At 28.7% G+C, this 26663-nt stretch overlaps 1 protein-coding gene and 1 long non-coding RNA gene across 15 annotated transcripts in view; one reads left to right on the top strand and one right to left on the bottom strand.

Annotated features, from left to right (window-relative positions):
* LOC127291230 (putative sodium-dependent multivitamin transporter) overlaps positions 1-26663 on the bottom strand; it is a 425330-nt gene that overhangs the window by 239900 nt on the left and 158767 nt on the right. The window lies entirely within an intron of this gene.
* Positions 4441-5599, top strand: LOC127291237 (uncharacterized). The gene is made up of 4 exons (XR_007844565.1): positions 4441-4718; positions 4788-4851; positions 4929-5108; positions 5219-5599. It is a non-coding gene; the product is annotated as an uncharacterized LOC127291237 (long non-coding RNA).

Raw genomic sequence — 26663 nt, forward strand, 5'->3', positions numbered from 1 at the left:
GTTACCCAGGACCATCATGGAAAGATTTTCCTGTACTAATAGCCGCAGAAGCTCGTAAGTTTTAAAAAAATTTGTTTTAACTTTTAATAAAATTAAATAAATATAAATTGTTTTTTGTATAGTAATATTTTACATGACTAACTATTCAATACATTTTTTTATTAAGGTAATTATGAACAAGAAAAACAAATGTTTTACAGAATGTGCTTGGATGGATACATTCAAAATAGTACAGATACGGAAAAGAATGAAGAAGGTTCTTCTATAAAAGTTTTGTCTAAAGAGCAAGCTATAACCTCTTTAAACAAGTTGTAAATTGAGATGTTCATAACATGAACATTTTGCTTCCTCTTTACGATCAGCAAAAAAATTTGCTTCCTCGTGGAAAAAGCATTAACATTGAAATAAACATACAAAAATAATATAATAATATAAACATTTGAGTACCTATACATTTGAGTTAAATTTAAAGAATTAACGAAATTAAAAAATCAAAAATTCATATTTTAACCGCGATTTCTAAATATTAATAACAAATAATATATAATTATTTACAATTATATCGATTCATTTTAATGCAAGGAACACAATTATTTTATATTTAAACTTGAATTTAAATAAATATAAAATTTTTTAACTAAAATGTGTATTTTATATTTCTTAACTTTCATTAATTTATTAAATTTACCTCAAATGTAAATTTTATATATACCAATTAATTTGTTTTCATGTAAGGAATACAATTATTTCATCTATAAACTTAAATTTAAATAATCACAAAATTATATAGCCAAAATGTAAATTTTTTATTTTTTAACTTTCATTATTATTTAAAGTTAAATTAAAACTAAACTTTATAGTATATACCGAACGATTTGTCTTGACGTTGGGAATACAATTTGATTAAATATGATTATATAAACAAAAAAGGGATCCACACACATACATACACCCGGACAATTGATCAGGATCTCATATAAAATGTTTCTATATAGAGAAAAATTTGTTTCCGACGCTTTCAAAATTTTTACAAACGAAAGGACTACAAAGCTTCCTCCCCGAGGAAGCAAAAATATTTCAAATCTTACCTTTGAGGAAGAGCAACAAGATAACGTAAAAGATTTTTTTAAATATAATAAAATTTTTCTCATCTGCATTGATTAATTACTTTATAAATTATTGCAGACATTGAAGATAGAAATCTAAGTGTTGATTATTCTTCCCCGCCTAAAAAACTCAGTAAAACGAAAGGTATGCAATTAGAATATTTAATTCATTCAAAAATAAATTAAAGTTTAATATTAATTTAAGAATTCAAAAAGACAAATTATTAGAAAGTCATTTAAGAAAAATAAAGTAAAAACTAAAATAAATAATAATTTTCAACATGTAAAGCATATAAAAATTAATTAATTTTTTTTAAAGCGTGATTACAAAATAATTTTCAACGACATTTTTCTTCTTCGATTGAAGATGAAGTAGTAGAAAGTCGATCCTAAAATCCAGATGGAAAATCGGAGGCTAAAAAGAATGAAAGTAATTATTTTTGTTTATTTCAATTTTAATAAATATAAATTTTTTAATAATTCATTGATTAGAAATTACTATTTCAATCAATTGTCAGAAAGTATATATTATTATTAGATAAAAAATATATTAACAGTAAAGTAAAAAGTTATTCTAAAATTTAAATTCATTGAAATTTGAATTTTTCTTTAAAAAACAGTCTAAATTAAAAAATTAAATATATAAATTTAAATTTTTATTAATAGAAGGATCAGAAACAACTACTAAAAAAATTTTACTTCTGTAAGTACAGAGGAATTTGAAAACCATCCAGATGAAATATCTGAGTCTGAAAATTGTAAGTAATTATTTTAGGTTTATTTCACTTTTAAAGAATTTAAATTTTTGAATAATTTATTAAATATTGTTATTGCAATGAATTCTCAAAAAATTTATATTATTATTAGTTATAAAATATGTTAACAGTAAAGTAAAAAGTTATTCTAAAATTTAAATTCATTAAAATTGATTTTTTTATAAAAGTAGTCATAATTTTAAAACTAAAAATTTATAATATATGGATTTCTATTAATTTCAGGATTACAAGAAAAAAATCGAAGAAATATTTTAGTTTCATCATCGAGTGAAGATGAAGAAACAAGAAGTGAATCCAGTCACTCAAATATACAATCTCAGACTCAGAAAAGTAAATAAAATTTTTTTGTATATTAATATTTTTATCATATTTAATTGGTTAATAATTTTTGAACCAAAAATAATTTTTTTTTAATTTGTCGTCAAAATTATAGAATTATAAAAAATTGATATTACTCAAAACAATTTTCACGATTAAAAAATATATATTTTTAGAATATTATAAAAATTTTATTATTTTAGAAAACTTGAGACTCATTTTTTATTATACAATTTAAATTATTTACAAATTTTTGTGTTTCCTTTTTGATATTTAGTTTTAAAAATAGTTAAATATGTATTGTATATTATATTGATAAAGGGAGTAATAATTTTGTTCTGTAACTTTTTTAAGAAAATTGTTATCAAAGTGTAGCAATCGTTCAAAAATATTGCATCAGAATTTCAATGGAGAAGAGTCTTGACTATTAAATATTGGGAGTTCAAAAAATAGTTAGTTTATTTTTATTAATGTTACATAAGATTTGTTAAAATTTCATTTATTTTTTTAACTATTTTAATTTTTTACAGTTCTTGAGAAATTTTCTCAATTTGTCGAAGAATCAGAACAATGAATTTTAAAATATATCGACGAAAAAATTGAAAAAATAAAAATACATTGATTAAAAATTTGATTTCCTGCAATGACGGGTAAATTATGATATAAATCAAAAAAGTCTGGAAGTAACAAATACGGTAAAAACTTCTGCTGTTCAATCGGATGTAAAATCATTTTGAAAAAATAATGAAAATCTACAATTGCCGGTTGATACAATAGAAGATTTTACAAAATTGAAAGAAATTTTAAAAAACAATACTGAGACTCGTGATCATTTGGTAAATATATGATGTTATTATTATTATTAGTATTACTTAAAATTATACTTTACCTTTAAATTTATTATTTTCCCTAATTTACAGAAAACACATATATTACGAGAAATAGCCGCATCGAATAATGTACGCGAAGCGATCAAATCTTTGATGCCAAGTCTAATTAAAAAAGACAGTTGGCAATTTGTTAATAATATCTCACATGTTCAAGTTCCAGACGATTATACTATAATATCTCTTGATGCAATATCCATGTTTACAAACATAGACTGCAAATTAGTTTGTGAAATAATTAAATTAAATTGGTCAAATTATAAAAAACATACTAAATTACCTCGTTCTGAATTTATCAGGGGACTCAAATTGTGTTTAGATAATGCCTTCTGCAAATTTCAAAATAATATTTACAGACAAAAATTTGGTGTCCCAATAGGTAGCCCTATCTCTCCAGTTGTTTCAGAAATAGTTATGCAACATTATGAAACACAGATTTTTAATGAAATTGATTATCCTATTAAATTTTATTACAGATATGTAGATGACACAATTTGCTGTTTACCTAAAGATAAATTACAAGATTTTCTCAACAAATTTAATACTAAAGATAAATATTTAAAATTTACAATAGAAAATGCAGAAAACAAAAAAATTAACTTTCTTGATGTGTCTCTAGATTTCAACAATGGTTTTCTTGAAACAAATTGGTATCAAAAGAGAACTTGGTCTGGCAATTATTTAAATTTTAAATCTAATCATCACATTAATATTAAAATAGGTATTGTTTATTTATTAATTGACAGAGCTATAAAATTATCAGAACCAAAATATCATTTAAATAATATAAACATTGTTTATAACACTTTATTAGAAAATGGGTATCCTAGTGTTTTTTTAAATAAATATATTAATAAAAGAATAGAATATTATGATAGTGTTAATAAAGTTGAAACAAACTTAGATTTTTCAAAAATTGTATCATTTCCATATATAAATAAATTTTCAAGTACTCTGATTAGAATGTTCAGTAAATTTAATGTTAAAGTCGTTTTTAAAACCATAAATAAACTTGAAAATAATATACTAAAATTGCCCAAAGACTGTTTTCCCAATTTTGAAAAAATTAATTCAGTTTATAAAATAAATTGTAAAAATTGTAATTCATGTTATGTAGGTCAGACATCACAGCATCTAAAGAATAGAATATCTAGACACAAATATCAGGAGTCGATTAAAAGTAAAGAAACAGCCCTTTGTAAACATTCAACGGAATTAAAACATCAGTTTAACTTTTCATCAAATGATGTTAAAATTTTATATTCCAAAAAAAATTTACGAAAACGAAAAATTATAGAAATGTATTATATTTTAAAAGAAAATAGTTCAATTAACTTTAAAACTGATGTTGAAAAGTTAAGTTATATTTATTTACAGTTAATATCATAATGTTTGTGAACCGACCTTTATACTTTTAGCACTTTTTATATGAACCTTGACTTGACACCGTTCTGATTCTCAATACTAAATCTGTTTTTCATTGACCTTTCTAACCAACAAAATTGAAACACATGTCAAACATGTGTTTCAAAAAAGTTTTATTTTTAATTTTAAATTTTCCAAAAAATTTTTTTAATTAACATATATAAAATAAAAAATCTTTTCAATTCAACTTTCAAAATTAATTAAAGGTAAATTTTTGATAATTAGATAAAATATTTTAAGTAATAGCTGGTTCTTACAGTTTTACATTTTTACAGATGATTAAAATTATTATACATATCTAAATAAAATAAACAAAATTAAACAGACGTGACAATGTCGGTATGTATTCTTCGAAAGAAAAAAAGAACTTTAATCTTCGTTTGAAAAAAAATTCTACAAAAAATTTATCTTTGCAGAAATGCATCTGATGAGGACACAGAATTCTGTGTCGAAACGCGTCACATTTTTATGTCAATTCTTCAATAAACCAAAAGCCATTTAGGCCAAAATGAAAAAAACATCTTTTAATTAAAAAAATTATTCCAACAAAGGAAAGAAAATAAAAGGATTGGGAAAATTAGACTTCTCAAAAACATGTAAATATTCATGTATAAAGGGTATTTATAAGATGAAGTTTTTCTTCGTGATTACAATAAACATTTTCTGGCTATTATGTAATACTCATCGTTTCATTAATATTTTGCAGATACGATTAATTATAAAGTAAAAGACATTAAAGAAAGTGATATAACTTCTACCATTGGCATTTGATTACCACAATCGGTGGATAGAGAGGGAGGACGAAAAGAACGTCAATTGAGAGAAAAGGTATCAGAAACTGGAAATGCAACGAATATTTAATAAAAAATGCTGTTTATTACTATTTTTTTTAAAAAGAAATTTTTCAACTTTTATTTAACATCTCTGAAATAAAAAAAATTAATGATAAAAATATTACAAATTAATGTTCAATAATATTTGTATTAAAAATTATTATAACATGTATATCTTAATTATTTTTATTACTATTACTATTTTCATTATAATTGTTATTATTATTATTATTTTGTAATAATTTAATAAATTTCTAAATAAAGTTTATAAGTTGTAACATTTTTTAAGAAAATAAAATTGTAACGTTTTTATGTTGTAAAAAATTTATTTAAATGTTTAATCAACACACGTTCTTAAATATCGAAAAAATATTTTAGTTTCATCTTGTAGTGAAGATGAAGAAACAAGAAATGAATCCAGTCACTCAAATATACAATCTGAGACTCAGAATAGTAATTTAATTATTTTTTGCAACACTAATCTCTAAAGTAAAATTTTACACACCGAAAAGTGTGTGTAAAGAAGCGATCTTTAAAACAGTTTGTAAAGCGAATTTTACGCACTGCAATTTACTTTACGCACCAAAATTTTTCTCACATAATATAAGGATTGTTTTAGACCATATAAAACCACAAAATTAAAAAAAGAACTTTACTTTTAAATTTATACACTTATTATTATTTTGTAAGAATTTAATGAATTTCTAAATAAAGTTTATTAGTTGTAACATTTTTAAAGAAAAAAAATTATAACGTTTCTATGTATTACAAAAATTTGTTTAAATGTTTAATCAACACACGTTCTTAAATATATAATAAAAATTTATATTTAAAATAAATTAAGACAAATTTACAATTGCACAATTTCTACATAAATATTGTATTTTATTAATTTATGTATTAAATTTTATTAAATTATTTTATTTAATATATTTTTTTATTATTAAAAAAAATATTTTATAAAAATATTTTAACAAATATCATAAATAGAAATTAAATAATTTAAATGTGTCTCTTTTTCATAAAAGAGTTTCTTCTTTAGTAATAACTACCTAATTTTACACAAATTTAAATAAATAAATTACAGTAAATAATATTTAATTTATTTATTTGTAAATAAATTTTTTGAAAATATACCATTTTTTTTAATTTTACCCAATAGTTTTACTTATTGTCAATAATTTTATTATTACCTTGGTTTTTAATTTTTTTTAATTAATGAATTAGTTAATCAGACATTTTTATATGTTTTAATATATGAACACTATTTTTAAGAATATCACTAAATTTATAAAGCGAAATTTCTTATTTTCGTTTAAATAAATTCAAATTTTTTCCGCTTTGCGCGAACTGATTGCTCTGGAGGTTAGTTCACTCAACGCCGCACAGGTTGAGCGCGAGACAATTCTTTTCGCAGTTAAGATGTCAATAATATCCTATATAAAGGATCACCTAGTCATATACATTCGACAAATTCTTTCTGTCGGTTGTCTCTTCTTTTTTACAAGAATGTGAGGCAAATATTTTTTTTAGGATAGAAGGAGTTTACGCTCTACTGTGATAACCCTTTCTCAGCATAATTAATTATAAAAAATAATTTTAAAAAAATATATAATAATTTGTTTTAAATAAATAATTTTTAAAAAATTTTTTACAAATAAAATTTTTTTTGTATTTTATTGGCTACCAATAATGGTTTCCAATTATTGGCAGGCACGTGGACATTCAAAAATTTTACCAATATTGGTCCATTATTGGATGCAAATATTGTACCATTACTGATTTTCGTGGCTCCCAGTATTGGCTCATTAATGCGCTAATTGTTTTTTTTGTTATTATAAATAATTTAAGTTAATTTAAATAAAGTATTTATTTATATAAATTATTATCAGTATGCAATATCTAATAATAACACAGGTCTACAAAATAAGACTTTTTTTAGTTGCCGGAGTGGTTTCCAATGTATTGTTGTGTGCTGAACTCGATCGTGGGTTGCAGAATTGCGTATCACGTCAGGATTTTGAGTAATGAGAGGGTAAATTCTCCAAAAACAGTGTTTTTGAGGGTATTTTTTTAGGCCTAAATAAAACCTTAAATTGTGCACTGTAAATCACGTAAGCGCAAGACAAAAAAAATTTGGAAAAAAAATTAGGGTAAAGACCTCCAAAAATGTGTGTTTGAGGGTTTTCAGTATTTCTTTTCTCTTTAACCTAACGTACTGGAGACATCTTTAAAAGCTTGAATTAAAGTTTGAAACGTACATTTTACGACCCATATGTGCAGAATAAAAAAAATGTGAAAAAATGGAGATAATCACCTCAATAATCTTTTTAGATGACTTGAACCTAATTTTTTTAAAAATTAAAAATTTTTTTTATCTTGCGCATATGAGTCCTAAAGTGTGAGATATAAGCTTTAATTTAAGCCTATATAAACGTTTCTATCCCGTCAGGTTAAGGAGAAAAAATACTGAAAACCTTCAAAAACACGGTTTTTGGAGGCTACCCCCACTTTACTCAAAATCCTTACGTGATACGCAATTTTGATACCCGGGATCGTGTTCAGGACACAAAAATACATTGGAAACCACTCTGATATCTCAAAAAAATACCTTGTAGACCTGTGTAATTAAATAATGCAATAAATAATGACAAATTATTATATTGAATATTATTATATTAACTATTATATATTTAAAAACACACGAAAATTGAATTATTAGGTAAATGGAAGTAAAAATGCAGTTGTAGATTACACTGAGAGAAAAGATTGGTCGGAGTTACCATTTTTGAGCTTCTCATTTTCAGTTAATAAAGTGCTGCTAATTTATTAATTATGGTTACTATTTTTATTGGTTGGCATAACCATTTTATTAGCAAGTTTAACTCAAACGTTTGTTGGAATAACTATTTAATTAGTTACCTTACTAAATAAATGGTAAGATTAACTATTATTGTAGGATTATTGGTGAAAAAAGAACAAGGAACAGATTTATTAAATAAATTCTTTTTTTTAAATCCAAAATAACACCGTCATTTGTCTGTAGATGGCGCATAAAATTTCAGTCTGTGGGAAATCGTGGTCCTCTTTGCCTTCCCCTCTTCCCCCAATACGTTGTGAGTGGGGAGTCGTGTATGTGTATGTAATGTATGTGTAAGTTACGAGAGAGCAGAACGAAATGTACAGTCGTCATGTATAGAGCTTTTTACTAATCAACGCGTTAGATTTATCTATATATTTTTAGTATTGTTAAAGTGAGTAATAAATATTTGTTGAATCAATGAGCAAGTTGTTCACGTTATTTAGTGGGACCTTTCTGATAATTAATATTTGAATCTAATACAAAAACCCCACAATTGGTGACCCCGACGTGATGCTCATACCACGAGGGAAAAAACAAATCGAATTTTTTTCAACGATTCCAATCGGCATCCAACAAAGTGGTGAAGACAAATTAAGAAGAGTAATTTTCTACGAGTTTTCGAAGTAATTATTTTTCGGATGGGCGAGGAATTTATTCGAAAATCCGTCATGAGAATCTCAACCACATTTTCTCGAACGATGACGCCATTTTCCCTAACCTCACTTTCTACAAAGCATTTTTATTCCACCACTAAAATTAGGAATACGGATAAATTTTATTTGAAAACAACTTCGCAAACACTTTAACACAGAATTTCTCAAATTTCTCGCCATTGACATCGGGGATTTCGATTTTGTGACGACTCATTTTTTGAAGTACCTAACATCCTATCAATCTGGAGCAAAGACAAAGAACACCTCTCAGCTGTTCTTCACCACCAGTAAAGCAGCGAACTTTAACTTCTCTTTGAGGGTATCCGGACGATGATGGGCATGGCGTACAGTTATTTTTTCACAAGGCTTTGAAAGTGGCGCATGGGTAGTCGATTCCGACCCATGCTAACAGGTATCTGAATTTTTTCTACCCTATAGCAAACTAACAACTTTCAACCTAAAAAGAAAAAATCTTTTGTCTCCTGATTGGTTCCATATTTTCATGCTGGTTCTGCATCTTTCGGGAAACTTTACAACAAGCATCGTGGCCACGATAGAACAGGGTTCCGGTCACGAGGGACGATTCAATGATTGACATTTTGACACCAGAACGGAAAGTTTCCCTCCAAAATTCAACATCGATCCGTACTTTGGTAAGTTTTTATTTTTTCGTTACCACTGACATATTCACATTATTTTCTTTTCAAAATTTTTCTTTTTAAAAAAATTAAACAAAATTTTTTTCAAAAATTTTTCATTGTGCTTACACACAAGATATTACTATTTTTTTAATAAAAAAGGACTCTTTACGAATTTGATATTTAAAATAAAACATTTGAGTTATCAATAATTCAATAAATATTTAAAAATGATTGATTTCATTAAGGTTTAAACAATTTATTATTAAATTGATTTTAAAGAAAATTTGAGAATTTAAGTCAATTTTTATTTTATAAGAAACATTATTTATCAAAAATTCAAAATTTTGAGAATTTAACACGTCAGTGGTATTCAAAATGCGTATTACATTATCAACTCCACAATTTGTTGACAATTTATTCTTTTTATGTGCCTTTTTTATCATTGTGCGATTTTTATTTTTTATCGAACAATATTCTTTAAATTCATAAATGTTGCAATGCATTTACGAGAACTTTGAGATTTTAATAATTTTTTTGTCCTTTTGATGCCAGTAACAGGGATGCTCGAGTGACATAAGGTTTTTCTGATATTACATTTTTTCCCTTTTTATTATTTTTTTTGTCTAAGAATAAATAAAACAATTTCGAAATGGGCGATCCGGTGATTACTGACTCTTCGGGCAATCCGAATGGCGGGACAAACCAAGGTCAAGTTTTGGATGGTGCTGGTTCAAGTAAAAATGGAGGTACACCTTCCTCTCACGCGAACGGTATCATAACACCTTTATAAAATAATATTACGGAAAATCCTATTAACACAATAAACCAAAATACTGGCATACAAAACCCAAACATGGTCGATGCTTATCGAATGCCAAGGCTCCCTGATTTCGTCCGTTCGGATCCCGGTCTTTGGTTCACACAAGTCGAATTTATGTTTGAAGTTAGTAGAATTACAGCTCAACGTACACGGGCAGCGACTATTGTTGCAAAATTGGATTTCGAAGTGGTATAATCAATCGCGGATTTAATTACTTCTCAACAACCTAATTTATTCGACGAAATTAAAAACCGAATTACTAATAATTTCTCAATTTTACCCGAGAGTGAATTACGAAAAGTTCGGAAAGGCGAAATTTTTTCAGAAGGAAAACCATCGCTCATATTGAGTAAAATTCGACACTTGAGTCGTAACCGATGTAGCGAGGACGTGATTAGAGCAGTTTTCTTAGATCAGCTTCCAACTAATTGTCGCTCGATTTTGGCATTATCGGATATAGAGGATCTTTTACGTTTATCTCTGATAGCAGATAAGATTGTCGCTCAATCTAATGAACAAACGGTCGCCACAGTTTCTTCAGATAAAGGACTTAGCGAAAAAGTCGACGCTTTAATGTTAAAAGTTGAAGCCCTTTCGACACAATCCAACTTTCGGTCCAGAAATCGTTCTTGTTCAGCCCTGCGTAATCGTAACCAATTAAAACCGCGTGAAAATACAAGCAACAATCAGTTTTCAGATAACAAACAAGAGGAACTTTGCTATTATCACAAAAAATTCTGCAGTCAAGCAAAAAAATGCAAACCCTTTTGCACAATGAAAAAGAAATCTAATTCGGAAAACTAGATCAGCCACATCGAGTCGAGACGGTCGATGTAATTAACGGTTCGAAACGTCTCTTCATCAGGGATCGTGAAACGGGATTAAAGTTTTTAATTGACACGGGATCAGACATTTCCCTACTTCCAACGCAGGACAAAGTCAAGCTTCAACCCTCCGAATTACTACTTTATGCAGCGAATAATTCGCGTATAACTACTTACGGAGAAAGAAAACTTACTTTGAACCTCGGATTGCGACGTCCAATCACATGGAATTTTTGCAGAGCATCGGTGCCCTATCCTATAATAGGGGCCGATCTCTTAGCATTTTTTGGTCTTAATGTTGATCTTCGTAGTAGAAAACTAATTGATAGTCAGGCTCGGATTGGTTCAACAGGCGGAATTTTCTTGGCTAAGGTTACCGATGTCAGTACAATTAATAGATCTTCTTTCATTGCCCAATTCTTGACGAATTTCCAACAATTACGGGTCTAGCCCAATCTCCTAAAATATTATCAAAAGGAGTTTATCATCATATTGTCACAACAGGTCCTCCTAGTCCAGAACGTGCACGACGTTTGGCCAGGACAAACTCGAATTTGCAAGAAAACAATTTAGCGATTGGTGCGACGCGTATGTTTGTCAACCTTCAAAAAGTGACCATGCAGCTTCATTGCATTTAGCTCAAAAAAAGAACGGTGAGTGGAGAGCATGTGGAGACTATAGAGGTCTTAATGCTCACACACTATTTCCGCTAGATATTCCGTTCCATTTTTACAGGATTTTTCATCTATGCTTTTCGGAAAGAAAATTTTCTCTAAATTGGATTTGCAATCCGCCTACAACCAAATTCACTTGGCTCCTGAGGACATACCAAAAACTGCCGTTTTCACACCGTTTGGGCTTTTTGAGTTCAAAGTGATGACTTTTGGCTTGAGAAATGCCGCTCAGACCTTCCAGAGATATATTAATGAGGCCCTTCGCGATCTAGATTTTATATTCGTCTATATAGACGATATTCTTACAGCTTCCACCACTTTAGAGGAACACAAAAACACCTTCGCCTGGTTTTTGAAAGATTAAGAGATTTTTTTCTACGTTTAATTCTTGATAAATGTTGTTTCGCCGTTCCGAAACTCGAGTTCTTGGGATACATTATTAACGAATAAGAAATCAAACCAGTACCCAAGAAGGTTAAAGTTATTTTTAATTTTCCGAAACCTGCAACTATTGTGGAGTTGCGTCGTTTTTTGGGCCTCACTAATTTTTACCGCAGATTCTTGCCTAAAGCAGCACCATCTCAGGGTCCACTTAATGCTTATTCACACAAATCTAAAAAAACGACAAGCGTAAAATTGATTGGAATCCTCAAGCGGAGGAATCTTTCTTTTAAATTCGCAAAGATATCGAAAAAGCAATAATGTTGGCCCATCCTGCTCACGACGACCCATTGAGATTGGTTAACGATGCTTCGGACACCGGAATGGGTGCCTCCGTCGAACAATTCCAGAACGGTTGCTGGAGACCACTTGGCTTCTTCTCACGCAGTTTTTCGAAGACACAAAAAAATTACAGTACCTATGACAGGGAACTAACTGCTGTTTTCATAACTATTAAATATTTAAAATAATTATTGGAGGCCAGATGATTCAAAGTCATAACAGACTACAAACCGCTTGTTTATGAATTCTCACTGAAATTGAACAAATCCTCACCTAAACAGATTAGACAATTGACTCTTATATCACAATTTACCACTTCATTCGAAGTTCTACCTGGGAAAGACAATGTCGTGGCAGATTCCGGGTCTAGAATAGATTCGGTTTATTCAGCTTTCGACAATAATCTCGCTGTTTTGGCTAAAGCTCAGGAGGAGGACACGGAATTAAAATCTTTACTCCAAGCTGAAAATACTTCCCTGAATTTAAAAAGCATCCGATTTGGTCCTAATCACGCCAATATTGTTTGCGATTTATCAGGAGATATTTTGCGCCCATTTGTCCCGCAATCCCTTCGAAAGCAGATTTTTGATACAATTCACAATCCTGCACATCCAAGCGCGAGAATTTCCGATAGAGTCATCCGAAAAAATTATGTTTGGCCCAAGATGCGCATAGATATAAAGGGTTGGTGCAAATCTTGTCTGGCATGCCAAAAATCAAAAGTTACGAGACACACAATTATCCAGCCATCCCATTTTGTAGCCCCTGAGAGTAGCTTCAGTCATGTACATATAGATTTAGTTGGCCTTCTCCCGAAATGCGATGGATTCGCCTACATTCTAACAACGATAGATAGGTTCTCTCGTTGGCCTGAGGCCGTTCCAATTAAGGATATGGAGGCCCCAACAGTTTGTAGGGCTTTCGTCGACGGATGGATTTGTCGATTTGGTACCCCCGAAACGGTGACGACCGATCAGGGGAAACAATTGGAATCCCAACTTTTCGCGGCTTTATTGCAAATGAATGGTTGTAGGCGAATAAGAACAACACCTTACCATCCTGAATCAAACGGCATGTTCGAGAGATGGCATCGTGTTCTCAAGTCAGCTTTGATGTGTCATTCCAATAGAAATTGGGTACAATCCCTTTCAACAGTTTTAATGGGTCTCAGAAATAACGTTTTGGAAGTGGGAACATCCCCAGCCGAATTTTTGTATTGTAAGACTTTGCGGGTTCCCGGAGAATTTGTTTTGCCCGAGTATTTTTCACCGAATCGTCATTTTTTTCTTGAAGAGTTTAGAGAAAACATGGGCGCAATTAAACCAGCACCAGTTGCACATAATCATAAAAGGAAAATTTTCTTTTACAAGAATCTCAATGTATGCTCTCACGTTTTTCTTAATGTTCGAAAAGCCCTTAAAAAATCACTCGAGCATCCCTATACTGGACCTCACAAGGTTCTCAACCGCCTATCTGATCGCGTATATGAAATCGAAGTCGAATGTAGAGAATGCGAACTCTCATAGATTTAATGTGACATTAATATTTTATTAGAAAAATTCGATCTTTATATTCTTTTGGAGAAAAAAGAATAAAATTTTTTTTTTATTTTTTTACAATTTAAAGATAAATTTTATTAGCCTTTTTTCGTTGGCACTCGGGGGGGAGTAATGTGGGGAATCGTGGTCGTCTTGCCTTCCCCTCTTCCCCCAATACGTTGTGAGTGGGGAGTCGTGTATGTGTATGTAATGTATGTGTAAGTTACGAGAGATGAGCAAGTTGTTCACGTTATTTAGTGGGACCTTTCTGATAATTAATATTTGAATTTAATACAAAAACCCCACAAGTCTAGAGCTGACGCAATGTAAAGCAATTTATTTTCTCTATCTGTATTCTTAAAATTTTTATTAAATAAAGTCAAATTTTGAGATGATATATTTGGAATTTAACAATAGAAATTAGCAAAAATACTCTTACTAATGAAATGGTAATCGCAGTAAAGGTTTTTCTTTTATCATTTACTTTTTCTTTTATCAATTTTCTAAAATATAGAAAAAATGTCAAATACATATAATAATTACAATATATAATAATAATAGAATATATCAATAAATAATTTATGACCAATTATTATATTGAAAAATAGAAGAAAATTGTATGAAAATGTAAATGGAAGAAGAAAAGAAGAGTTTTTCTCCTATCATTTTATTCTGTTATCAATTTTTTAGAATATGGAAAAAATTCTAAAAATATAGAATTCCGTCAGGCAGGGTTATTTCACGCATTGCGGGTAAATTCGCTCACCAAGTTATCTGCTTCAAAATAGCTTTAAATAAAATTTGATACTCTTATTACCAAGTTAATAATGTGGAATTTGTTCATAGAAGTATCTAAATTTAGTTTAAATATAATTTGAAGCAGATAACTTGGTGAGCGAATTTACTAGCAATGAGTGAATTAACCCTTTCTTACGATAATGTCAATATCGGTATAATAATAATAGAATTATGCATTTTACAAGAAAGTAAATAAAACGAAGAAAAGTATTGTTGTATAACGGAGTTTTTTTTTTTATTACTTATTTATTTTTAAATTTTATCATTATTTTGAATGATAAAATTACATTATTATAATGATTTAAAAATTTTTATTTAAGGGGGGTATGGTTAATTCGGTGTAAAAAAAGCTTGTTTTTAATCATTTTTTTCGGTGATATAAAGTGTGTTACTTTATTAACTTAATTTCCACATATTAATACAATATTTGAAGTATATTTTCCTAAATTCTTATTGAAAAATATTGCAAATTGAACCAGTGGCAGTAAATCTCTTCAGGCGCCTCGTAAAAAATGGATTTGCGGTGTTTAACGTAACTCGCAACAGAATCATCTAAATAAAAAAAAAAATTTTTTGTTAAAGGAGATATTTTTCGAGGTAACTACGAGAGTTTTTTTTTTATTTTTCGCAGCACTTGAAACCCAAAAACTCGAATTTCGCTAAAAAAATCGATCTATTTTTTACTGTATATATAATAATAATTCTGTATATATATATATAATAATTATTTTAAAAAAAGCTCTCATAGTTACCTGGGGAATTTAGTCAAGAAGAACTGTGCCAAATTTCAGAACGGTTGGTTTAGTAGATTTTGAGATATCGTGAACACGGACTTCAGAAATGTCATTTCGAGAAAAACGCAATTTTAAATTTTGACTATTTTTGAAATCTGACTTCAGATTCATAATCAGCGACCCCAAAACTTATACATACACATCAACGACATCAGAAAACATTCAGAAATGTCCGCAAAAGGTTAAACGCAAACTAAATTCAAAATATACGAAAATACAGACCGCGGAACAACCGACTCTTGAATGCTGAAATGCTCATAACTTCGTCAATTTTGCTACTATCGGCTTGAAATTTTTACACAATATTCTTGAAATATTATTCATTCATTTAAAAAAATTAAAAAAAAACAATTAAATACCATACCTCCCCTTTGAGAAATTTGACCAATGGCATTTTTTTGTCTGTTCAAGCTCCTGTGTAAATATTAAGTGCTTTAAAATTTTTTCCATAGTCATTCTAGATGTACTTTTAGTCACTGATGGAGGAATTAAGGTCAAAATTGGCGGTTTGTTAGTTTAAAGTCGTAAAAATTGCAAAAAACGATAAAACTGGTCATTTTTAGGGTTCCGCACCCGAAGGGGGAACTGTATTAATGAGACTAGTGAAGCAAGGCATGTGCATACCTCCCCCTAGCGTCCACATGAATTTATCTAGGGGGCTGAAAGATTACAGGAAAAATATAGCGAATCTCATAGGAATTGATTATCATAGCGGTGTCAAGGTAAAACCATGAATTTTTACGAAAAAGTGACTATGTACCCCCGCCTCTAGCGGCTACATCTTTTGACATAAAGAGCTCAAATTTGGTACACTTACGTATTTTCACGTGAATATTACAGAAAAATATAGCGAGAACGATTGGAGTTGATTACACAGCCCCACAAAAAAAAGTGTCATGTACTTTTGACCGGAATACCCTAACCCTATGTATTTTGACCCGCTGAACACGAATCCGAAGTCATTTTTGCTCCATCACGTCAGGATTTTTTCTAACCTCAAAAAACATGTCGGATTTTGCGAAGTAGGCGATTTTTTTTTAAAATTGATGTATTAACTTCAAACTTGGTATCTGGGGGTTTTTTGTGTCGCTGATTACGAATCTGAAGTTAGATTTTCAAATTTAAAAATGGCAGATCCAATATGGCGGACGAATCTGCCATTTTTCATTTTGAAAATCTAACTTCAGATTCGTAATCAGCGACACAAAAAACCCCCAGATACCAAGTTTGAAGTTAATACATCAATTTTTAAAAAAAATCGCCTACTTCTCAAAATCCGACATGTTTTTTGAGGTTAGAAAAAAATCCTGACGTGATGGAGCAAAAAGGACTTCGGATTCGTGTTCAGCGCGTCAAAATACATAGGGTTAGGGTATTCCGGTCAAAATACATGACACTTTTTTTTTGTGGGGCTGTGTTATCATAGAGTTTTCAAGAAAAAATAAGAAATTTCGAAAAAAAGGGTTTAATCTCTCTAGCACATACAATATTAAACCCAGACAGTTCATATTTGGCGCATAAATATATTTTTCCGTGAAAATTAAAAAATGTGAGCACAATTTGAGTTGATGATCAATTTTTATCAAATTTTTAAAGAAAAATGATAATTTTAGAAAAAAAATGTATTTTTCTACCAAAAAGGAAGAAAATTATATCTAAAGTGATTCAAACATTTACGTATTTTTATGGGTAGATTATAAAAAGATATAGCGAGGACGATTGGAGTTGATGATCAATTTTTATCAAATTTTTAAGGATAACTGATAATTTGAGAAAAAATCATTAATTTTCTACCAATAGCGAAGAAAATTTCTATCTAAAGTCTTCAAACTTAGGCATTTTTTACTTTTTATTTGCAAGCCCGTACATTGTAATTAAATAAATAAATAAATTTTCACATATTTTTATGTGTAGATTGCAGAAATAATTTAACAAACATAATAAAAAGTTGTTTTAGTTAAGTTTTTTTCGAAAAAGAAAATTTTTTGAAAAAAATGGACTTTTTCCATAAGTTTTTCATTCGTTTTTCTGTTCTATTTAATTTGTTCTAATTTTTTTCTCTATCTTTTATTCTTCTTTACAATGATGGACTATGATTTTTCAATTCAAGCATCTTTAAAATATAAAAAGTGGAGAAAAGAAGCAATCGGAAACCCCGTACATCTAGAGTTTCGTGGCTTTTTAAATTCAGATCAAAAGTTATTTGTTTATAATAAATAATTTATAATTACATTATTTGTGAATTAATTCCGCTCCCATGTTGTGGTTTTTTTACTATAATATTATTTATAAATTAATTTCTGTAAATAACTTCTTCCCCAAAGTTGTCATGGAAACGATTAGTATCGATTAGTATGGTAACGGTTGCTATGAACACGATCTCATGGAAACGATGTGGGCTACGCAACTCTAAACAGTGGACAAAATAGGAAAAGGCGTTTCTCCATCAAATATATTTTTTATGTGAGGAGAATGTTAAGCTTTCAGCAATGTCTGTAAATTTAATAAAAAATAAAAAAAAACGTGAAAATATATAAATATAAATCCCTTTAAATAAAATTTTCTTCGTTTTTGGTGGAAAAATACATTTCTTACAATAAAAAATATTCATTTTTTTTTAAAAATTTGAGAAAAAGTTAATCATCAACTCCAATCGTAACCGCTTTTTTTCCTGTATTTTTCACATAAAAATACATTTGTATACTTAATATGAACTGACTGGGTTGAATATTGTATGGGCTAAGGAGATTAAACCATTTATTTCGAAATTTTTTCTTGACAAAACTATGTAAATTGATCCGAATCAAGTGCGGCATATTTTTCCTATAATTTTCACGTAATATTGCTGCAATGCTTGTGAATGCTATACTACAAATATGTTTTCCTTTACTTCTTAACAAATTGTATAAAGTAGTACAAACATAAGTTTTTATAGATCCCCCAGGTCCATTAATGTAAAAACATTTGGAATTTGGTATTGCTTAACATGACATTTGAAATTTCATCAAAAATTTTATAATTCAATTAAACATATTGTATTTCACCAATGTCTTTATGCTGCTGCAATGAATTTTCGTTAGTAATATCATTATTTACAACAATATTTTAATCATTTAATTGTGCCATTTCTTTAAAATTCCTTCATGATAAAGAAAATTACATACTTCAATATATGGGCAAATCCACGAAACTTTTAACTTTCAAAAAAAGAAAATTTTCTTTTTTTAACTTGCAGGCACATTGCAGCCTCCTTTGCAGCTGAATCAATATTTTACATGCCGCAAAAGAAAAGTCGTTAAGAATGTAAACTTTTCTGACGGTGTCACATGAAATTTCAGTGTTTTTACACTTTTTAACCTATAAAACTAATTGACAAATTAATATTTTCTTCTAATATTGTACAGAAATGTTACTTTGTATATAATTTATCAAGAAAAAATTATATATTAAGTTTTAATTAAAAATAATATAGACTTTTAAGTGTTTGATTCAGGTGTCATAAAAGTTAAAAGTTTCGTGGATTTGCCCATATGCTCTTTCATAAGCTTCCGGAGATGCATAATTTCGTTAAAAATCTTGCAACTACGCATGTTTGAACTTCTTTCATAGTTCATTTGGATTAACCGGATGACAGTATATTAAAATGCTTACAAATAAATGTCTTAATTGACGGGGCATCATCCATACTTCTCCTTTAGTCAAAGCTCGATCTCATTCTACATCATCTTCGATAAGACCTAACGCCAAACATGCACTTCGAAATGCTTCATGTAATCTGTTATCAACTGTACGCAAATCTTCAAAACTTGTAGCACTCTTAACCCTTTCAGTAATATATTTTTCTATTCAAAAAATTTTACGGATCATTGTATACCCTTAAAGTCGGTTTTCAAAATTTAAAAATGTATCCAATATATCAAACAAATATATAAAAAATTGGTTTGTAATATTTTTTATTTCGTAATGACAAACCAAACTGATAATCAGATCACAGATTTTTAATTGTTTTCATTCTTGATACTACGAAAACCCTCGAAAAACGATAACCCCACACTGTAAATTAAGTTTCACCGCAATAGCCGAATGTTTAGCTGATTTCGCTAAAGTGAATGTAGGTTTAATCTTTCTTATCAGACATTTTGAGAATATTCGGAAATTTACCGTTCTTACCAAAAAATATTTCTCAAATCACAAGTATCAATTTTTGCGATCGTCAGTGTTAAAACAATATTTATTTTAATAATTAACTTTCAAATGGATATAATTTGAAACATACAATTAAAAGAATTCAAAAACATGCTTTCAATATTACTCTTCAACTAATTTTAATTATGTTTGTCATTTTCATTTTATGTTGTTTTTCAAGAAATTCAATATCGTGGTTTTGTCGATATTGCCAATATCGCTCGTTTATATTTGACAAAATTTTTGAGGGGGGATTATGGTGATTTTGAGGTTTTTTCAAAGATTTTTTTTATAGAAAAAAAAAATTTATTACTTACAATTCTTTTATGATAAAATATAGATTTTAAAGAGTCGAAAACAATTTTTGTTTTATTAGACAAACTAATAAAAAATGGCTGCCGAAAGTGGTACATTTTAAAAGTTTGTCACACTTTTTCTCTAGAACAGTTAATCTAAAATGTAAAAACAAAAATTTTTCTTAATCTGTACTATTTTGACTATCATGCAACCTAGAATGAGAAATATTTATTTTAAAAAACGATTGGCAGCCTTTTTTCATTCTTCGGCAACAATTTTGCAACTTAAATTGTTTATAACTTTTTAAAATATGCAACGAACATACTGTCCAAATTTAAAGTTAATTGGTTGAATAGTTTTAAAATGAGAGTGTGTTATTAATATCAAAAAAACCATTAAGAAGTATTTAGTTGCAATGAAATAATAAAATAAATAATAAATATTGGCACATTTAGGTATAAAAAAGAAAACTGTATATACACTGTAAAAAATAAAAAAAATTTACATTTTGAAATTATTGCATTTTAGAATTTATGTAATTTTACTGTTTTCAGTGAGATATTTATATACTTTTTAAGTTTAGAAATACAATCGAACTTGTAACTTTACAAAGTTTCGTAGTGGTAAAAGAACAAAACATTGTAATAGTACAAGATTAAATTGCTTTTGTGTGAGTTTCCAAGTAGGTAAGAAAATGGACCCTCTTTGAAAGCGAAAAAAGTACTCTATAATGTATAAGTACACAAAATTGTGATGTTATATTTTTTTGTGCAAATTTACATTTTTAAAAATTTAATAAACGCACTCAAAATAGTAAATTTAAAAAACCGAGTAGTTTTTCAACTTTGAAAATTAAACAAATACAATTTTTCTCACTTTTGCATATAAAAGTAAATAAACCTCATTTGTCACTTTAAAAGTAGTAGTTTTGATAATACTTAGGTGTTATGAATTATTTTTCGTTTTTTAATAATATTATTAATATATATAATTTTATATATATATATGTATATATGACCCAATATGAAACGCAATGTAACCTAAAATTTTTTGCTCAATATATTCCTTTTTATTCATATCTCGTTACACAAATATTAATATATTATTATATATTGTAACTCAAATAATAATAATTTGTTTCAAATAAATATTTATATAAATTTGATTATTTGTATTACATATTTTTCATTGCAACGAAGAAAAGTAATAATTTTATAAAATAAAAATAAATTTCAATTAAAATATTTTTAATACGATTGCACAAAAAAAATAGCATTGGTAAAAATGACTGAAAATGTGTAGTTAAAAAAAGCAGTTAAAAGTACCATATTCAGAACCACTTAAACTAAATTCAGATAGTTGGTGGTACTAAATTTTAGTAGTCAATTTCACTAAGTTGAAATTACTAATATTTGTAGTTGAAATAACTATCATGTGATTTTAAATGGCTTTACAACATTTTAATAGTTAAAACTACTATTGTAAATGGTTATTTTTAGGATTTGTGTTGATAAAAGAAACATTTCTTATTATTTGCAGAAAAAATTTGATTTACTGTTTTCATGTAGTTAAAATAAGTGTTGAAAATAGTTATTTTTATGATTTATGTAGTTAAAGAAACCATTTCTTCTTAGATGCAGTAAAACCATTAGACTTACTGTTTTATGTAATTAAAATAAGTATAAAAAATATTTATTTTTATAATTTACGTAGTTTAAAGAATGTCTTCAAATATCATGCAAGCCATCATAGTGTGCGTGCGTGGTTAGATAGTTAAGTTGTCGGCTTGCGAATGTTAGGGTCGTGCGTTCAATCCCTAGCGTTTAGGGATTTTTCTCTGATAGGTATACAAAATTAAATATTATAAGGCATATATATACGAAAGTAGTAGGGGAGAGGGTGAAAAAATGGATCTCAATACTAATATTAATAATTATAATTTTACTACTTTGAATAGTTTTTTTTACTAAATTTTACAGTTGATTTAACCGTTTTTACATAGGAGAGATTCTTTTTCAATCGCCCCAGCCCAAAAAGTCAATGTTCTGGGATTGGCTTCATACTTTGGTAAATTGTTGTCCTATATGATAGTAATAAATCCCTAAAATATAAACTCATTAAAAAAATATTTGTAGAAAGTAGAGGGGGTTGAAGTTTTGACGTTAAGGGTAACATTGTCATTTTCAAATCCGTATAACTATGACAAAAGTTAATGGATTTTAATTTATCTATAATGAATTTTAATGCATTTTTCACGTACTTTTCAAAAATGTATACAAAATTAAAAAAAAATTTATAACCCCTTTTTTCAAAATCAACCCTTATTTTTCGATTTTCACCCCTTCGGGTATTTTTTTTTTATTTTATTTTCATTGGAAAGCTGAGGTTTTTCCCATGAGTTATGTAAATATGAAAATGGGACAACAATAATTTTGTGAGAAACAGAATATTAATGTAGGCGGTGCCGATAAGGGTGCAGTTAAGGGTAACATTGTCATTTTCAAATCCGTATAACTATAACAAAAGTTAATGGATTTTAATTTATCTATTATGAATTTTAATGCATTTTTCACGTACTTTTCAAAAATGTATACAAAATTTGAAAAAAAATTTTTTCACCTCTATTTTTTCAAAATCAACCATTATTTTTCGATTTTCACCCCTTCGGGAATTTTTTTTTTATTTTTTTTATTTTCATTGAAAAGCTGAGGTTTTTTCCCATGAGCTATGTAAATATGAAAATAGGACAACAATAATTTTGTGAGAAACAGAATATTAAAGCAGGCGGTGCCTACCTAAATCCTCGAAGATGATCTTTAAGTATACCCGTTATCGGCACCGCCTACATTAATATTCTGTTTCTCACAAAATTATTGTTGTCCCATTTTCATATTTACATAACTCATGGGAAAAAACCTCAGCTTTCCAATGAAAATAAAATAAAAAAAAAAATACCCAAATGGGTGAAAATCGAAAAATAAGGGTTGATTTTGAAAAAAAAGGGGTTATAAATTTTTTTTTAATTTTGTATACATTTTTGAAAAGTACGAGAAAAATGCATTAAAATTCATTATAGATAAATTAAAATCCATTAACTTTTGTCATAGTTATACGGATTTGAAAATGACAATGTTACCCTTAACGTCAAAACTTCAACCCCCTCTACTTTCTACAAATATTTTTTTAATGAGTTTATATTTTAGGGATTTATTACTATCATATAGGACAACAATTTACCAATGTATGAAGCCAATCCCAGAACATTGACTTTTTGGGCTGGGGCGATTGAAAAAGAATCTCTCATAGTTGTCTCAACTACTTTTTGTTAATAGTCGCCTCCTGGAACTAAGAGAAATAGTTAAAATTTAGTCAAATTTACTATGAATTTTTTTGAGCGTATAATCTTTAAAATTACCGTGTGGTGTATTTTTACTATGGGAAATTTGATCCTTTTTTCTGGCCAAAACCTATTTTTTAAAGATTTTTTAAATGTAGGGGAACGTCGGTAGTGCGAGACACGCTTTATTTTTTTGGTGTAGCACTCATATTTTCATAAAAATCAAGTCCGCTTCTATATCGGCAGACAGGCTGGACTATCTACTGAAAATTTACTTCATGTATATTGTAACGTGGTAATTTAATATCCCCGTTTAAACACAGTTTTCAGGGGTTTCGCCGAAAACTAAATTATTAATAGAATTTTAATATTAATTAAATATCGCGTTTTTGATAAAAACTAAGAAAAATAATAGCCAAACCCGGAATCAACCTTTATATTTTTTTGTATTGGTTATTATTGTGTAAAAGATAATTATTGTATTTTTTATATATAAAACTTACTTCATGTACTTTGTTTATAATAATTTGTAAAAGAAAACATGTACAAATTATTACTGAAGAAGAGCGATATTATATTTCTCAATAAATAGAGAAATCCACATTTGCTCAGATTGTTATTTTTGTTATTTTATAAAACTTGATCAGTCGGGTGAGAAAGAAGATTTCAATGAGGAAGATCTTCACATTTTTGGACCTTATATTATTAATTATTTAGACAATTAATAATCACATATGATATTGATTGTGATCTGACACGGAAGTATACCCAGGATTTCAACCCTCAGGGGCCACACGCATTGCGCAGGTCACTGGGTCAGGCGACCCTGCTGTTGCAAATCAGTTCGAGTTTGGCTACTCACTGAGTAATAATATACGAAATTACTTATCATTTATCTCGCTTGATTGTTTTTACCGGTATAACCGCAATTATGGAATATCGGAAGATATTAAATAAAATAAAAGGTTAGTGAGCAGTTCTTTCTGTCAGTGTCACCTGTTCTCGCCGCCTGATCTCACCGCCTAGTAGTGTGGATTTCTCGAAGAAAAATTGAAGTTATTTAATAAATTCAGAAATAATTTATATAAAAATTATTTTAATTGTAGTGTTTTATTTATTCAATTCAGTGTTGTGTGTCGTTCTCTCTCACCTGTGTGTGTAACTCATGTCCTGAGAATAAAATAAATGTTTCGCTTAGTGTAATGTGTGAACTCGCGGTAAGTCGAGCTAGCCCGGGTAGAATTCACACTTCGAAACGGTCAACGGGGATCCGGGTAATCTTTTACCTGGCGCTGAGGAGGAACCTCTAAACGGATCACCGTGGGTCTTTTTATAAATTCGAAGCGTGAAATTTATAAATCGGAAAAGTGTGTAATCAACGCCATTTTTGTAGCGTCTTCTCTATGGAATTTTCCGTTGAGCACATGTTTGACGGGAATATAGGAAATTCGTAGAGAAAGATAGAGAATATCGTTACAATATGTGTATCATAAGTCTTCAAAAAAGAAAGTTATCGCCGATTTACGATAATGTCTCGCAACTACCGACAACAGAAAACGTCGGTACTGGCGAGACACTATTTTAAATCACAGTTAAATCTATCATTAAATTTTAATCCTGTCCATCGAGCTGTCATGTACAGTGCTCTGGGAATTTCGAAGGAAACTTAAACACCAATAAATTAAAGCACTTATTGTTCATAAAAATCTGGAATTTTTTTTATAGGTACTTTTCCTTTCGAGAAATACCACTACGGACAACGCCCTAAATTTTTTTTTATATCCAGAAAGACCATATTCTAAATAATAAAATTCAATATTTGTTGCTTATGAGAAGCAATATATATCAATTAAATTTATTGTCAAAAATTGCCTTCAGTTAACCCCTCATTTGTTCTGGGCATCTCGTATTTTTGAACTATTATTCATAAATTAATTTCTAAAAAATGGCAAAAATTAATCAAAATAAAAAAAATGGAATCGAAAGAACAGAGTAAGTTTATTGTGTATAACCTTATTAAACGAAGATACACATTTGTAAACTTGATACACAGATTATTTCACTTTTACATAGACACTTGCAAACCTATACTTATACGCATGACAACGATCTTCGCTGAAAAAAATATATATTATATACTTTCGTTTCCTTATATATTAACCAAACTGGAATTTTTTAGCACGTGTGAGAAAAAAAATTTACTTGTAATATCTCAATAAAAAGTTAATTTAACAGGATACGAACTAATGCAAATTGTGTAATTTTATAAAGGTCATTTTTGAGTATAAATTTTTAATTCAAATTAGCTATAAATAATGTTTTTGGTACAGGGATAAAAGGTCCAAAACTAAAGGTCTAAACCAATAGGTCCAAAACTTTGAAAATCCAAAATACAAAAAGTCCAAGGAATTAAATATCCACAAATTTAAATTTAGACCTTCACTTTATATTAATTACACTTGAAGTTGTGAAATTGTTCGCATAACCGTCTTTTCATAACATTTTCCGTCAGTTTAGATTTGTCAACGTAGTTCTAAATTTTATTGTTTTAAAATTATTGAGTATTTTTAAAATGTAAGTCGAAATTTTAATAAAAGGCAAAACGCGTTATTTGCATGTAAGTGAATAATTATACACAAACCACAGTTCTAGGGATGGGACAAAAATACATTAGAGATGCAAAGAAAAAAGCAATGTGCTGCTATAGCAATAATAATTAGTGTAGGTGACAATGTTGAAATTCTTTCTGGAGGAGATGACGACTCTCATAGTCATGCACCAGATCCTGAAGAAATTGATGCTTTCGAAGAAAAAATTGATCTAAAAAGACTTGCCGTCGAACATTCAAAATTGCACCCTTGAGAATTGCCAGAAAACTGCAGAACGTACCTGATGCTGTATTAGGAAAACTTCCTTATCGAACCAATGCAATTAAAACGATTCAAAGAGAACGATTAAAGCACATGCCATCTAACCCTTGAAATGCAGATAAGCTACAAGAGATAAATGATCAATATGCGAAAACTAAAATTGGAGATAAATTTCTAATATACGACTCTCATGGAGATGAATCTTATAACTTGTCTTGTGGAAGAATAATAGTTTATGCAACCTGAGAAAACCTGAGATCGTTATTTCGAAGTTCAATGTGGTTTGTAGATTAAACGTTTA

This window comes from Leptopilina boulardi, unplaced genomic scaffold (assembly GCF_019393585.1).
Source record: "Leptopilina boulardi isolate dan_hultmark-lab unplaced genomic scaffold, ZJU_Lbou_2.1 LbouV2_13, whole genome shotgun sequence".
In the NCBI taxonomy this organism is placed as follows: Eukaryota; Metazoa; Arthropoda; class Insecta; order Hymenoptera; family Figitidae; genus Leptopilina; species Leptopilina boulardi.